The 15,011-nt window shown below is 40.4% G+C and overlaps 1 long non-coding RNA gene across 2 annotated transcripts in view; it reads left to right on the top strand.

Annotated features, from left to right (window-relative positions):
* Positions 1-15,011, top strand: part of LOC149786091 (uncharacterized) — a 38,902-nt gene that overhangs the window by 5,184 nt on the left and 18,707 nt on the right. For both annotated transcript variants that reach the window (XR_016424874.1, XR_016424873.1), the window contains exon 2: positions 1,806-1,982. This is a non-coding gene — a long non-coding RNA (uncharacterized LOC149786091). The remainder of the gene's footprint in view (positions 1-1,805; positions 1,983-15,011) is intronic.

A 15,011-nucleotide genomic window follows, 5' to 3' on the forward strand; every position in this document is an offset into this window, starting at 1 on the left:
TTCAACCATACAGACACGTACACATACAAATGGAGGGATATTTTGTTTGATACAAACACATACACATACATATACGACGGGGGAGAGTATCATATAAATGCAAGCTCATGAAAAGGGGTACTTATTTTGACTTTATCTATCAGGCAGATGTATACAGTATTAGAAACAAAGAAGGAAAAGTGATGCTCGTCGAGGAATACGGCCAGAAATATGGGGAAAATATGTTTAATTTACAATACAGTTGCAAATTGCATGTCTAACTGCGTGTTTTAACCCTCTACTAGCTCTAATCGGATACATAAACGAGACCTGGCAGCTAGTGCCTGATTTAACAGTAAAAACAAAGATAATATATTATGCTTGTGGCATGTAGCAAATATCATCATTTGACATTTCCTGCACACATTTATGCATTGTTAGGGGATACGGTTTTGTATCTCTCGTTATCTATATAAAAAAGTACAAACTAGCGGAGAATCAAACTTTGAGAGAGGTCGTTTGCAACTCGTGTGTGACTAGGATGCACACACTGTGTGAATTAAATGCGGCTTTTCGAAACAAACAATGATTTGTGCATTGTATGCACTCGATCTCCACAGAGAGAGAGAGAGAGAGAGAGAGAGAGAGATTGTTATTACCATTCAGTCTGAAGTTAAGCAAATGCAGATCATAAAGCTCCCAATGATTCATTCTTATTTGATTGGTTCACATACCACAAGTCCACAATACAGAATTTACCTGTCACCTGAGCAGAAATATCCACGCCTATTAATTAGCATGGTATATCATATAAACTCAGAGTATTTTATGTCGATACTTGCCACGTGTTTATTAGTGTATACTATTAATTTCATGACAAATGCGTGAACAATATTTATATTTATTTATGATATGTACTTTGCATGTGTATGCATATTTATCTTTATGAAAATAAAAGAATACCAACACTATATATATATATATATATATATATATATATATATATATATATATATATATATATATATATATATATATATATATATATATATAAACACCCCTCCCTTTATATGTGTATGTATGTTGGCATGTAAACAAATAATAGATCCTACCCATCCTCTTGTATGTATTTGTGTGTTGCCAGGTAAACCGTAACACATCCTACCCCTCCCTTTGTATGTCATGTGTGTTGGCAGGTAAACAAATAATAAATCCTACCCCTCCCTTTTGTATGTGTGATTGTCTGGTTTTGTTTACGAAGTAAATAAAAAAAGATCTTATTCGTCGTTTGTTGATAATTGTGTATGTATTTGTAAGACAATAAAATATACCCTCGAGTTAATGCGACTTTAACTTTTCATCCTATGTTCAAATAAGGTGAAGTTATGATATTAAATAAATGATTATGCCAAGTACCATCGGAAGAAACAGTGAGGCTTAAGTGGCAGGGAAAGTTTATTTGGTTTATTAATCTATTATTAAGATATATCGCAATATGAAAGGGTTTAGAGATAAACATTGATTATGTTTTGTAGGGATTAAAACTGACTACCCACTGTGTAAACGATACATGCGTTGTTTGTTATATCCGAGTTCAAGACTTAAGCAGGCAGCGTAGGCTTGTCGACTAAACATGCATCATCTGCATATAATCGTATATTATATTGGATTTTGTCTCCAATATGATCAGTGAAGATCATAAAATAACAAAGGTCATTAAATTTATTTTTGTAGTACTACTGTACTAATATTTCTCCAATCACTGTCTACCAGGAATAACTCGTTATGTACGAATAACTGTAAAATCATGTTAAAATTTATTCCAGAAAAACTTAGCTACTGAAGAAGTCCAAAGTGCAAGACCCTACCAAAAGTCTTGCTGATTACACGGAAAGGCGATCCTGACCTCTTTTCCTTCGTGTAGAGCTTTTGCTGAAACAATGATATGTGTGAAGCATCTAATTAACAGTGAAGTCATCCGGTAAAAACTACAGACTTAACAGGTATATTATATGATTAGATAGGAAGTATTCTAAAATACGTCTGTGTTCAAAACTCTCGTAAATCTTGACAAAGCTACTGAAAAGAGATGTTAGGCGACAATTGTTTATGTCACTGTTGTAATGTTTCTTATGCGCAGGCAAATTTAGACAGAGAAGGAAATTTTAAAATATTTAGTGAATACTTAGATAAGTGTGTGACAGGTTCACATCCACTAATTCTTTCATTAGTTTATGACTGACAAAATCGGAATCCGATACTTTATTTGTATCAAAGGTAGAAAATACCTTTCAGACATCATCCATGGTCATAACGTTCAGTTCCAGAAAAAACATTTGTTTTTAACTATCTTCTGTAATGTGTGAGATTTGGATTTGAACAACTTTTCAGTCATATCGCTACGATATCTGCAGTGTGGCAGTTCATAGTGATGTAAAGCACTGGGCCATCATGCCACATACATGCAGAACCATATCCCTCCCAGTCACATTATCCTGACTCCAGTCCGACCAGTCCTAACACTAACCTCTTAATGCTGAGCTTCAAGCGAGGCAGCTCCTGCAACCATTTTTATAAATCTTCAGTATGACTCGGCCGGGGTTCAAACCCGCGACCTCCCGCATCCGAGGCAGATGCTCTAACTACTTAGGAAATGAATGTGTTGATAAATATCCATTAAAAGATTGTGCTTTCGGATCTTCCTCTTCATTATAATGTCCAAGGTAGAAAATATGCGAATAATTTGTTGATTTATTTTTTTCGTTAAGCAAAGTGTTGGCTATTTTTAGCCAGCACTTCTGTGTGTGGGATTTCTACTAACAAGGTTATCTAGCAATGTTTCGTTGTTTACGCATCGTGGAGCGTGATATTATTGCGATTCCAAAACCTGGCAAAGATCCATCAGTGCGATGAGTTATCGTCCATCTCCATGCTTTCAGTCTGTTTTAAGGTACTGTAGCGCTTGATTCTCCAAAGAATTGGACCTGACTTGAAGAATATTATAACTGTTGAGCAGGAAGGCTTCGGGCATGGCCGTAGAACTTCTGATGAAGTCCTTGTCCTGACTACATTTGTTGAAAGCGGGTTTCTGAGACACCTTAAAACTGGATTTGTTTTCTGATCTAGCAGCGGCATATGAAACGGTCTGGCATGCAGGGCTGCTGTTGAAAATTTCCAAAGTATTGCCGCACTGGACAGTTGAGACTGTTGAACTGTTCCTTCGCAACAGGCGCTTCCGAATGCACATCAAAGAGAGAGAGAGAGAGAGAGAGAGAGAGAGAGAGAGATTCAGCTTGTGGAGACGACAGACTAATGGACTCCCACATGGGTCTGTCCTTTCGCCAAGCTTTTTCAATGTCTATATCAATGACTTAACTGAAACACAGTCGCGTAAGTTCGTGTTTGCAGATGACATTGCTCTGGGGACCCAAAGTCGCTCATTTACTAAGTTAGATTGGATACTAAACAAGGGCCTGGAGGATATGACGGACTTCTTCTTCAAGAAATGGCGTATACAGCCATGCGCAACAAAGACAATCTCCAGCGTCTTCCACCATAACAATGCAAATGTGAACCGTGAATTTTGCGTCCTCCTTAATGGGCAGCAAATAAAACACGACCGACACCAACATACTTTGGTGTGACTCGGGACAGATCTCTGACATTCCACAACCACCTGAAGAAAACTGCAGCAAAACTAAGAACTCGAAACAACCTACTCCGGAAACTGGCTGGCTCTACTTGGGACACTAGTACTCAGACACTAAAGACATCAGCATTGGCCCTCTGTTATTCGACAGCCAAGTATTGTGCTCCTGCCTGGGCTCAATCATCCCACACTAAGTTAAATGATGTCCAGTTCAACACAACAATGCGTATAATCTCTGGAATACTACGTCCTGCTCCTTTACCATGGCTGCCGCTACTCAGCAACATTCCTCCTCCATATCTGCGTGTCAAGGAAGCAACCGCAAAAGTGTTGGCTAAGGTCTTTGCCAGTGAAGAAACTTCCACTGTACACGGACATCATCTCACATTCAGTAGTCCGCTTGACTTCGAGACGCCCAATCTAGTTAGGTTTGTTGCCGGAGGAAATGACAGCTATTTCGGCATGGAGTGTCGAGTGGTCTTCAACAGATGTTGTAAACCACTCACTTGTAGCTGAGCCATCTGTCTATCCTCCTGGCTTCAACCTTCCACGTCATCTGTGGACCACACTGAACCTCCTTCGGACAAGACAGGGTCGTTGTGCTGTCAACCTTATCCCATGGAGCCAGGTCACTAACTTTTCCTGTTGCTGTGGAGCTCTTCAGACCATGTCACACATTGTGAACAACTGTCCACTGACAAAGTTCCCCCGATGGACTGCAGGCTCTGCACCTTGCTGATGATGACGTTGTTAAATGGTTGAGTACGCACTGCATATAATAATAATAATAATAATAATAATAATCCATGTAATCATATTCCCAGAAACAATTTAACTGCATCTAGTTTTTGAATAACTGAAATCGGGTTATTGTTATTGTAGAAATTATCCGCTGCTCCACAGGATATAATCTATAAAACAAGTCACATGGGTCATGTAGGCATTCAACAGCGAATGTCATTTTTTATAATTTGATTCTACATACCTTTAAGTGACAAGTATTCGCTTCATTTTGATTTGTATGCATCCATATTCCTCTGGATAATTTTCTCGGGGCGTCTAAATAATGCAGATAATTTTGGACAAGATGAACCAAAAGGTGTGATCCAGTACAATCCGGACTGAATGTCGCGTGCTGTGACGTCACAATAAAGCTATGCATATTGATAAACAAATTCGCACTACCATCGATTGTGATGGTTCCACTCGACGCACTCTTATTTTGACCCAAGTTTAGTGTGCCTACATGGCCACCATTGTAAAAGTCCATGGCTTTTTGATTGTTTACTTGGATTTACGTCGCGTGCGCCCAGAAAGGCATGTGTGACGGGTTTATTCCCGCACAACGGGATGCTAAATGTTCCTGGGGGAAAGAATTAGTGCTACATCCCCAAGGCATTTATGTGCTCAAGGAACCCTGCTAATTTAGCCGTAAGGTCGTAGGGCTATATGTCCCTAACGAATTGATTGAAGGGCTTTCATGAGTGGGACTGGGCCCAACACACACTCATGTTAACAAATAGTTGATTTAAAATCGATATATAAGAGTTAAGGCGCAGAGCATTCAATAATCAGGATTTGAATTGACTTTGGTTAAAGAAAATAAGTGTTAAGTTTTAAAAGAACAATTTACATTTAATTTAAAATGAGTAAATACACATACATGACCCATGTGACTTGCACTATAGTTAGGGTTTCTACTAATACGTGATCAAGTGCCGAAACACTCTGCGCCATAGCCAATAAATAAAAAAACGAACTTTTGAAGTTTCATTGAAGTGTATTGGCTTGTTTTGTTTTGTGACTTGAGAAAAGGTAAACAAATTCTCAGTTGTCTTTATTTATTCATTTGATAAATCCAGATATTTTTTGTTGAAGTCATCATTTGTAATATTATTTAAATCAATTGAATGCTTGTTCTCTATGAGATTCAAACTCTTAGATTTAGAAATGGGGGTGGGGTGTCAGAATATATTTTTCAGAATGGATTTAGATCGCAGAATAATTTCAATCCAGTTACAGATGCCCGCATAATTTTTTGGGGGTTGGGGGATGGGGACAAACATGTAGTGGTAAGCTATTAAGTTTGACGGATGAATCAACTCTAGGCCGTCTATTACCAAACAGCGTATTCTGTGTACGTTTTCTTTAACATGACACCCCTTCCCCACTTCAGTGACTAATATCGTTCACACCTATAATATTCTCTGTATCTTCAGCTGAGTATCATCATTACGAATAGCACAATCTGGTCAGGATTTAATTCCAGGGCCGGATTGGGGGGCGATGTTTCCAGCGTGTTTGGGCTCCCACCCGCCATGCTAAAAAAAAAAAAAAAAATTACACACACACAAACGTACATCAGTTGTCATTAAAATGTGACCATCGTTTTACTCTTGCGTTCGTTTACTGAGTAGTATGCACACTTTGAGTCAATAGACACATACGTTTGCTTTGGTGCCCTTTCGATGAAAGTCATGGTCCTTTTGAAATTTTCGACACACACCCGTTTCCCCCCCTCCCCCCCCCCCCGGCCCCCGTTCCCCAAACTTGACCTGATCCGGCACTGAACTTCATATATTAAACCTATCTAAGAGTGATATTTTCTACATTAGTGTGGATTAACGATACTGGGGGGGGGTATTGTTGTAGAATCTACTTATGTCAAGTACTATAATCTGTTGAAAGCGATAAAGTTTAATTACTATCAGGACCAGGATTAGATTCAATATATCCTGCTCGTAAGAGAATTAGGTTGGTCCATTCATTCACTAATGCAAAAAGATTAAATTCTGACACAGAATAGACGCATCAAAAGAATTAGATTGGACCATTCTTTTTCTTGGGGGGGGGGGGGCACCAGACAGAAGCCCCCTCCCCCCATTTCCAAAAAAAAGTGAAAAGTGTTTTATGTGTAAGTGTATCACCCAGGTATGTTGCTTGTTTTATTTTTGCAAAAAGAATTTTCAATCAAAAATTTAATTATTTTAAATTTTTGATGGGGTATTTATATTTCCTAGTGTTATCTATAGGGGTGTTCATCCGAGCCAAGTTTCTTTCACCTAGCTCGAATTCGCTCCCCTAGTTCGTGTTTGTGACCTTTGCTAGAGGTCTCCTTAGTCTCGTGTTTGCTATATGTGTATTGCTATATGTGTGAATGCTATATTAGTTTCCGTGTTGAGACAGCATATCAGTCAAATTTCCCCAGTTTGCCTTAGTACTAGTTTTTTTTAATTATTTTTTATTATACTTTATTAATCATTTTTGAAAGGGCAACTGAGCGGTGTACTATTTTCAATAGAAAAAAAAAACCTAGTGTTTTATGTGCGTGCTTATATGTGTCGCTCATCGCATAATTTTGAAATGAGGCGGGCTGTGCTCGAGTGAGGGTCCATACTTTATTTATTTGTCGTATTTCACCTGACTCTAGTTTTGGCCCCCTCTTTTATTTTTGTGGCCAAAATTCCAATTTATATTTGTCAACTATACAGTACGGGAGCTGTATAGTTAAGAGAGAGCGAGAGTTAGAAATAAGCAGAGGTGTTATGTTTGTTTTTGTGTTTTGCATATACTAGTGTTCCATATGGGGTGTTTTTCTTGGTGGGAACGAGGTCTTAGCCCGCGTTTGCGTTAGCGCTCGTAACGAGCGCTATACCAAGGCCCCTTTCTTACCCCTACTCTCTGTTTGGTATTTGATATATAAACACATGCAAATGTATTAGTGATTGGACCATTCTGTCACTAATACCCCGCCCCCCCCCCAAAAAAAAAATAATCAAATTCTGACACAGAACATGTTCATGTATTTGACCCAAGATGGGGTGTTTTTCTTGGTGGGAACGAGGTCTTAGCCCGCGTTTGCGTTAGCGCTCGTAATGAGCGCTATACCAAGGCCCCTTTCTTACCCCTACTCCCTGTTTGGTATTTGGTATATAAACACATGCAAATGTATTAGTGATTGGACCATTCTGTCACTAATACCCCCCCCCCCAAAAAAAAATAATCAAATTCTCATACAGAACATGTTCATGTATTTGACCCAAGATACTCTTGCGTCTGATCATCAGTATGGTACATTGTATGTAGTTACGGAACAAGTACGTAAGAGATGTACCGGAACACAAAAAAGTAAAGTGTTCCTTCAGTACAAATTTAATGCCTGCCACAGTAGGAATACCGATAAAGTGTGAATATGGCTTAATTAACAAGAGTGAATTGCGAGAAAACCAAAAGTTCAAAGAATTACCGAAACACTTTACAAATATACAGTCTGAATATTTGATGATGGATACTTACCCAATGAATACATGGAAGATTTAATGAAACAACTGTGCCATAATTAGAAATCTTTTACTCGTCATACGATCATTCAGACCTAGTAAACTACGAGTATCATTATGTTCAAGGGGTCATTTAACACTTCATCCGTTTGGAGATCTACGTAACTGTTACGCAAAGAAAGATAGATAGAAAATCTCAGGAAAACAATAACAATAAAATATGTATAGATTAAATCTTTTTCAAATGCAGCCAAGATGTTTCGTTTGCGAGGTGAACACTTATTCACGATGACATGGTGCTAGTCAGTTTGAAGGGCGAGGAAATCAGAGTAACCAAACCAGTTCGCGGTTCATTTCATCTTTTAGAATTATCAAAATGGTTGATGAAAATCAAATAAGCTGATATAATGATAGTATTAATAACTAATATTGATTATATATGCATTCGTGCAGATTCAGAAGACTTTCTGTTACACTTGTTACTATGGCAAGACCACGTATTTGATTTACCACAAATTGATGTGAAAGTGGTCAGTTACAGGTTTGTGGTTTACGGTCAAAACTTTATTCTTTCAAGACATATCAAGTTTTAAAAAGAGAGATTGTAAAGAAACTTTAAAAAATAAAATTGAAAAGGTATAACGGTTTTGCTCATTTAATCGCAATGAAAATGAATGTAATCACGTAATACAAGAAGGAATGGATAGCGTTTTAAAGAAAAGATTAATATTGTATATGACGACTGTGTTGTGACGGGTTGTTATGCCGCCACTGTGGGAGGTGTTATGGTTGGGGTTGGGTGCACCCAATATTATATTTAAATTGTTGTAGAAGTCCCACCCAGGCTCGATGTTGGTTGGAGGTTAAATTAGTGAACGATAAATATAAAGCTCCGAGCCCCCAGTCAGCAATGCCGACGTTTAAATGATTGAATATACAAAAAAGTGAAATTCAACGAATAACAATTTAATGACAGTATAACAGTCAACTGATTAAATTTTCCAAGTACTCTCCTTCCGCTCGACTCTCTGATAGCCTATTGCATCATTTGATTTGTAGTGTGAAATAGCTTTCCACCTGTCCTTGTATTATACTCATCTGTGTATTCTTCTCTCCTATTCCTCCAATTCTTCCTCCTCTTCCTTGCCTTTCTCCAAATTCCTTCTCCTCCTCGACTTATCTATGCTCCTTCTTTTCCACTTTCTCTTCATCGACTTCTTTTTCTCCTCCATGCCGACTAAACTTGTCGACTCCGACTGTTTTGCTAGTCTTACTTTCGTCTCCCATCTTAGAGACTCGACTTAACTAAACCGAAAGTTCTGTCCCCCAGAAAAGTTTGCTTTACGAAGCTTTGTCGTTCCTTAGAATCTCCTCTTTACGTTTTACCGCCAAATTACGAGTGGCTCTCTCGGAGTAACCCTATATTGCTCATCATTCTTCCCAGGCGAAACTAAATTTTCGCTTGCTACTTAGAAGTTATAATTCGGATCGAAAATGTTACCACACCCTCTATCTCAATTTCGATTGGATGTCGCTTTGACCCGACTAAATCAAACTTAGCGGACAATGTCCTTCTCGCTGTCTGTCCACGTGGGGACTGATTTTGAACACGCCCCGTTCGATCGCGGTTCCTCTGATCTAGGACAAAGCTGTAACACCTAGGTGGGAAGTTGCGCTATCTAACGCATGTGCCGATTCAAGATGCCGGATCTTCTCTCTGGTCACGGTAAACTTGCGTAAGAGATTAACTCTAGCCTGTGGCAATGTTCAGACATCAAAGCATGTCTTGTAATAATACCTTAGTTTATACACGACATACGAACTGGGATGAGCAAACGTGACGACGACAAACATTATTTTGTGGATGGCGTAAACAGCAGCAGGGGGGGCGAATCGGACATTTTGTCCAATCGTTATTTTGCTTAATTAATACTTTCTGCACTCAACGATCTAGTGTCGTCAGCGCCTGGTAAAAAAAAAAACGACGACGGTCCATCCTACACGATGGTGACGTCATTTGGTTTAATTAACACCTTCTGCGCGCCGATCCCCAGTGTCGTCAGCGTCCGGTAAGCACAGCGACGACCGCGTCGATGTCATCGCCCCCTCTGCTGCTAAGTGGTTATTTACAACTAACCGAATATTTGGTCAAGTCCGATACGATATCGTGTCCGAGGATCATGTAAATTTATCGTTACAAATCCATGTGGGGTCGACTGAGCATGACTAAAAAAGTTTCGAAAACCATTAAAGTCCATGTCACCGCCACACCAAGTTTGCCAGATATTTCGTAGCGTGTGTGTATCAACGCCGTTGAATACAGCAAGAATATTGCAGTTATCTCTGATTACTTTTGGAATCTGAGTGTATCGTTGAGTGACATATATCACGTCAGTGTTTTTATGCCTGCCTCTGGAAAATATCCTAGCTGGGTTCTTTTGATTGTCTAACATAACATCATCGTACACGACTAGATTGTTAACATCGCCATCAATATCATCGATACCTGGTGCATCATTGATATCTGTAATAAACTCAATAACATTCTTTTTAGCGATCGCTGATGCATTCTCGTTGAAATCTTTCAACACCTCGTAGCATCGTTGATCATCTACGCTAGGAGCAACCAAATACAACTTATCCCACTTCATCCATCTCATTATTAAATTGAGTAACAATTGCGTCTTGCCGGATCCAGATGGTCCGATGATAATCATCCGGATCGAGTTTGGTAACGCTGCAACATGCTTAACTGGTTCTCTTGTTTTAGTCGCCGAAAAATCAATTATATTCATATCTCTATACATAAATTATGGATCTATATTGTGTGAAGTGTAGAGTGCGTACTGGCACAAATGATATGACAACCGTTACGACAAGAAATAACAGATCGGCGCTTACTGGTAAGTGTGTACAATGCGGTACAAAGAAATTTAGATTTATTTCTATTAGACCCGGAGATGTTTTAAAAAAAAGCGAGGAGGTGACATCGCAGCCAAATTGGCAAAACTCCCCGGAACACCGTGGGCAAAGTATCCAGGAGAAAAACACCTCCCAGGATATAACTACTGTGGCCCCGGAACACGATTAGATATTAGACTCGATGATCAAAATCAGCCCAAACCCGGTGAGTATCCAATAAACGCTATCGATAAGGCGTGTCATGCTCATGATGTTGCTTACAAAAGTAGCGATCTGCAACAGCGTCATATCGCGGATGTAAAATTAATTCACGCGCTAAATGCTATTCCTGATAAATCCGTCAAAGAAAAATTGGCCTCATGGTTGGTAAAATCGGCTATGAAAGGTAAATTAATGATTGGCGCTGGTAATTAATAACAATCATCCAAGAAAAACGATGGATTCCATCTATTATTCTCCGAGAGGATACTGGAAGGGGAAGGCCGCAATTGGTAAGCTTGCAAGCGCTGCAAAGGTAACAAAGACCACTGCGGCTAATTGGTTATCCAAACAGGCTGTATGGCAAATCTATCTACCACCGCCTAAACAAATCAACTTCTCGCGCTTTGATGTCAGCGTACCTAATGAAGTTCATCAGGCTGATATACTATTTCTGCCGCATGACAACGGTTACAAATACGCGCTAACCGTAGTTGATGTTGCGAGTCGATACAAACAAGCGGAACCATTGAAAACAAAGTCAGCAACTGAAGTAGCCGATGCGTTTGAGCGGATTTATCGAAGAGGTCCTCTGCGCTGGCCAAATCTATTACAAGTTGATCCTGGTAGTGAATTTCGCGGCGCTGTTTTATCAACGCTGAAACATCATAGCGTCGCGATACGACGAGGTCATACTGCGCTACATCGTGATCAGGCAATTGTTGAACGATTCAATCGGACTCTCGCTGAACGGTTATTTGGATATCAATACGCGAAGGAATTCATCCAAGAAAAACGATCTCGTGAATGGGTTAAAAGGTTGCCAGGTGTAATTGCAGCGTTAAATAACGAGATTACCCGAGTAATCAACATGAAGCCCAGCGACGCGATTAAATACGAGTATATACCCGGAAAATTAAAAATAAATAGCGTTTCTAAGCCGATTCTTGGCGATGTCACTGTTAGATATCTATATGAACCAGGAGAGCTTGAAGGCGGTAAAAAAAGGGCTACCGATCCTATTTGGAGTGTTACCACACATAACATATCAACGATAACACGATCAACTGGTAGACCACCGATCTATAGACTGGATTCAATTGCTCCTCAGCGCGGATTTACACGCGAGCAACTACAAGTGATACCTAACGATACTCAATTACCCCCGCGTGGTCTTAACTAGCGCCGTTGCGTCTATTACACTCAAGACAGGTCAACCTCACATTGTTTTTGACATGACCGAGACTGTTATCGATCCTATCCACGGTAAATTGGCGAGTGTCTTTATCCGAATAACGCCAACTCATTATACAATTGCAACTCGCGCAGTGATTATTCTGTTGTTGTCGTAGCGAGATTATTAATTCGGCATCAATATCAAAACGCCGCTGTTTTTTTTTATCCTGTTGGCGGTAACCCGAGAGTTTTCTATCAATGACGCTTGCATCGATGGTGACTTTGTCGCCGGCTTCGTCAGTGACTCCGTCACCGGCTCCGTCAATAACAATTCTTCGAAGCTGATTTATCCTTCGTACTCTGGACACTGCAAGATAGACTAGATTCGACCATTCGATGCGATTATCAACTATCCAAACAATTGTGTCCGTGATGGTTAGTCCCTGCGAGGAATGTATTGTTGTTGCGTATCCTAGCGTCCACGGGGATTTATCAGCACGTAGCGCGTCCTCGACGACGCTGATATCAACGAGCACGATATCATTCAGCACGAGAATTTGTTTTTTTGTCCCCGACGCTGTCGGGGCTGGAATTTTAACTTCAATGTTCTGCCGCCGTGTGTCCGCGGGTCTATAACATAACGGCACTGGACGCGTTGGAAACTTTTCCTTATGCAACGTAAACAACTTCCGCTGAAGTGTGTCTCTGACTATCTTTCTACTCGCTACAATCAAATCGTTTGGTCTCCATGTTTCCCAGAATTCATTTAACGGCGTTTCCGGAATCACCTCGCGAATTATTTCACATTGAATTCTATCCGGCTGTAATCTGATTAATTTCTTAACCTCGCGCAGTTGTTCATCAAGTGCTCGGTAATCAGTATCGGTTTCTTCATAATAGTCCACAAAACCCCTTAACCAATCATGTGGACCCTCGCCGACAAATGGTGGTGGTTGGCCATGGTCGCCACACATGATCACCGCTGTATTCGCGCGCAGCAACCACTCAAGAAACATTTGTAAAGTATCTAACGAAACAGTACATATCTCATCCCAGATGATAATGTCGGGAATAAATTTTTCACCCATTCGATCAGGAGTCCACTCACCGCCGCTGTATCGAAAGAAGCTGTGATAAGTAACGGCGTCAACATTTCGTTGTTTTATCTCTCGCGCTAGTCTATGGGTCGGTGTAAGCACGATTATACTTGCCCGCGTTCGAAATAATTCAATTGCCCGAGTCGTCTTTCCTGACCCGCCACAGCCGCTTAAATAAACCGTCTTGTGTCTACAAATTGGATCAGAACACGATGGTGCATTAGACCATTCTGACAATTTATCACCGCGTAAGTAGTTGTTCTCAACGGTGACATCTGCTGACGGGGAATAATCGCGTCGTATTTCATTTTTAATTCTCCATGTACCCCAACTCTCGTCCGGACTAGTAAACTCGGCTACGTTTCCCTTATACGCTACGTCAACATAAAACGAATCAACGGCTACTCTAACCGCGGTATCGGGGAATCTATTTATCATCGAGAATAAATTGATAGCGGCATATCCCAGCATAGACGCCCTCAAATGTGGATACGCCGGGCTGTCTCCATCGCTGTAGGTAACAACTGTACCCAACCTCGTTCCATTGGACAAGAAAGCTGTTTTGCAGTTCACGTATCTATTTTTTGCCACTGTGTCCTTGATTACGAAATCATATTCTGCGTCATCTATAATCAGCCGTGAGCAATATCGTTTGTAGTCGTGGTTTTTTCCACCTTGTGTGAACTTACCAATTATTCTTCTACCGAGATCTTTTGCCTCGCGGTTTCGTTGGTTAAATATCCTCCTGGACCATTCGATGATATATTCCTCGTCGGCATCAATGTTTTTTCTGGACTCGTCAATTATGCTATCTAGACGCTCCGGTTCTGGTAACCAGACTTCAGTCTGTGCCCGGTATGATATAATCGCGTCACTGACAATCAACGAAACTAGCATGCTACAATCAATCATATACCGTAGCAGCGCTATTGGCAGCCACTTCTTTTCAGCTATGTGTCTACCGATCCAAATATAGCAACAGCGATGGAGTCCTGCCGCGAATTCAAATGATACTATGCGAGCGAATCCGGTTAAATCAAAATCAGGCAGTGGTCCATTAATAGCAACACGAGTCATTTCATGACTGGGGTGTCCAAATCGTTTGAAATACTCAGCGGCGGATCCATACCCGAGAAAACTCGCTGGATAACAGGCAACCATATCAACCGAGATCATAGCGTCGCGGTTGTATTCAGTGTTCCATAGTCCACCGTGATAGTATTCCAAACAACTGGATTGTACATCCGGCAGAAATTCCTTGCGCGTTGGTCTCCACGCATTTTTCCTTGCTGCAACATGAGCTACAACCGATGGAATCGTAAAACAATTTGTTAGCAGTTGTTCATCATGCTCTTCAAATTCCATGGCGGTTTTTTTCATCTTGTTGTGAAATGCTTCAGTGCGATATAATTCACCGTTTGGTCTTACAAACTGATCAAAGGTATCCGCATCGTTTTCAGCGCTGCGAAGTAACCACACTGATACAGGGTCATTTTTACACAAGCAAGCAATAGCATCAAATAGTTTCCTCTCCGCGAGAAAACCATCCCTGGAGAATTGTTCTCCCAGGAATTCTTCGGGTATATACTTTACTGTTCTATCCCGTGGAAATATTGTGATCGCGGGCGTCCACGCGTGTTCGTTATGATCAATAATTTTGATTGGGGCTCCCTTTGATTTATACTTTGATTCGTATAATACTTCACCGGT

Source organism: Sinohyriopsis cumingii, chromosome 12 (assembly GCF_028554795.1).
Source record: "Sinohyriopsis cumingii isolate HCF-2022 chromosome 12, ASM2855479v2, whole genome shotgun sequence".
Classification (NCBI taxonomy): Eukaryota; Metazoa; Mollusca; class Bivalvia; order Unionida; family Unionidae; genus Sinohyriopsis; species Sinohyriopsis cumingii.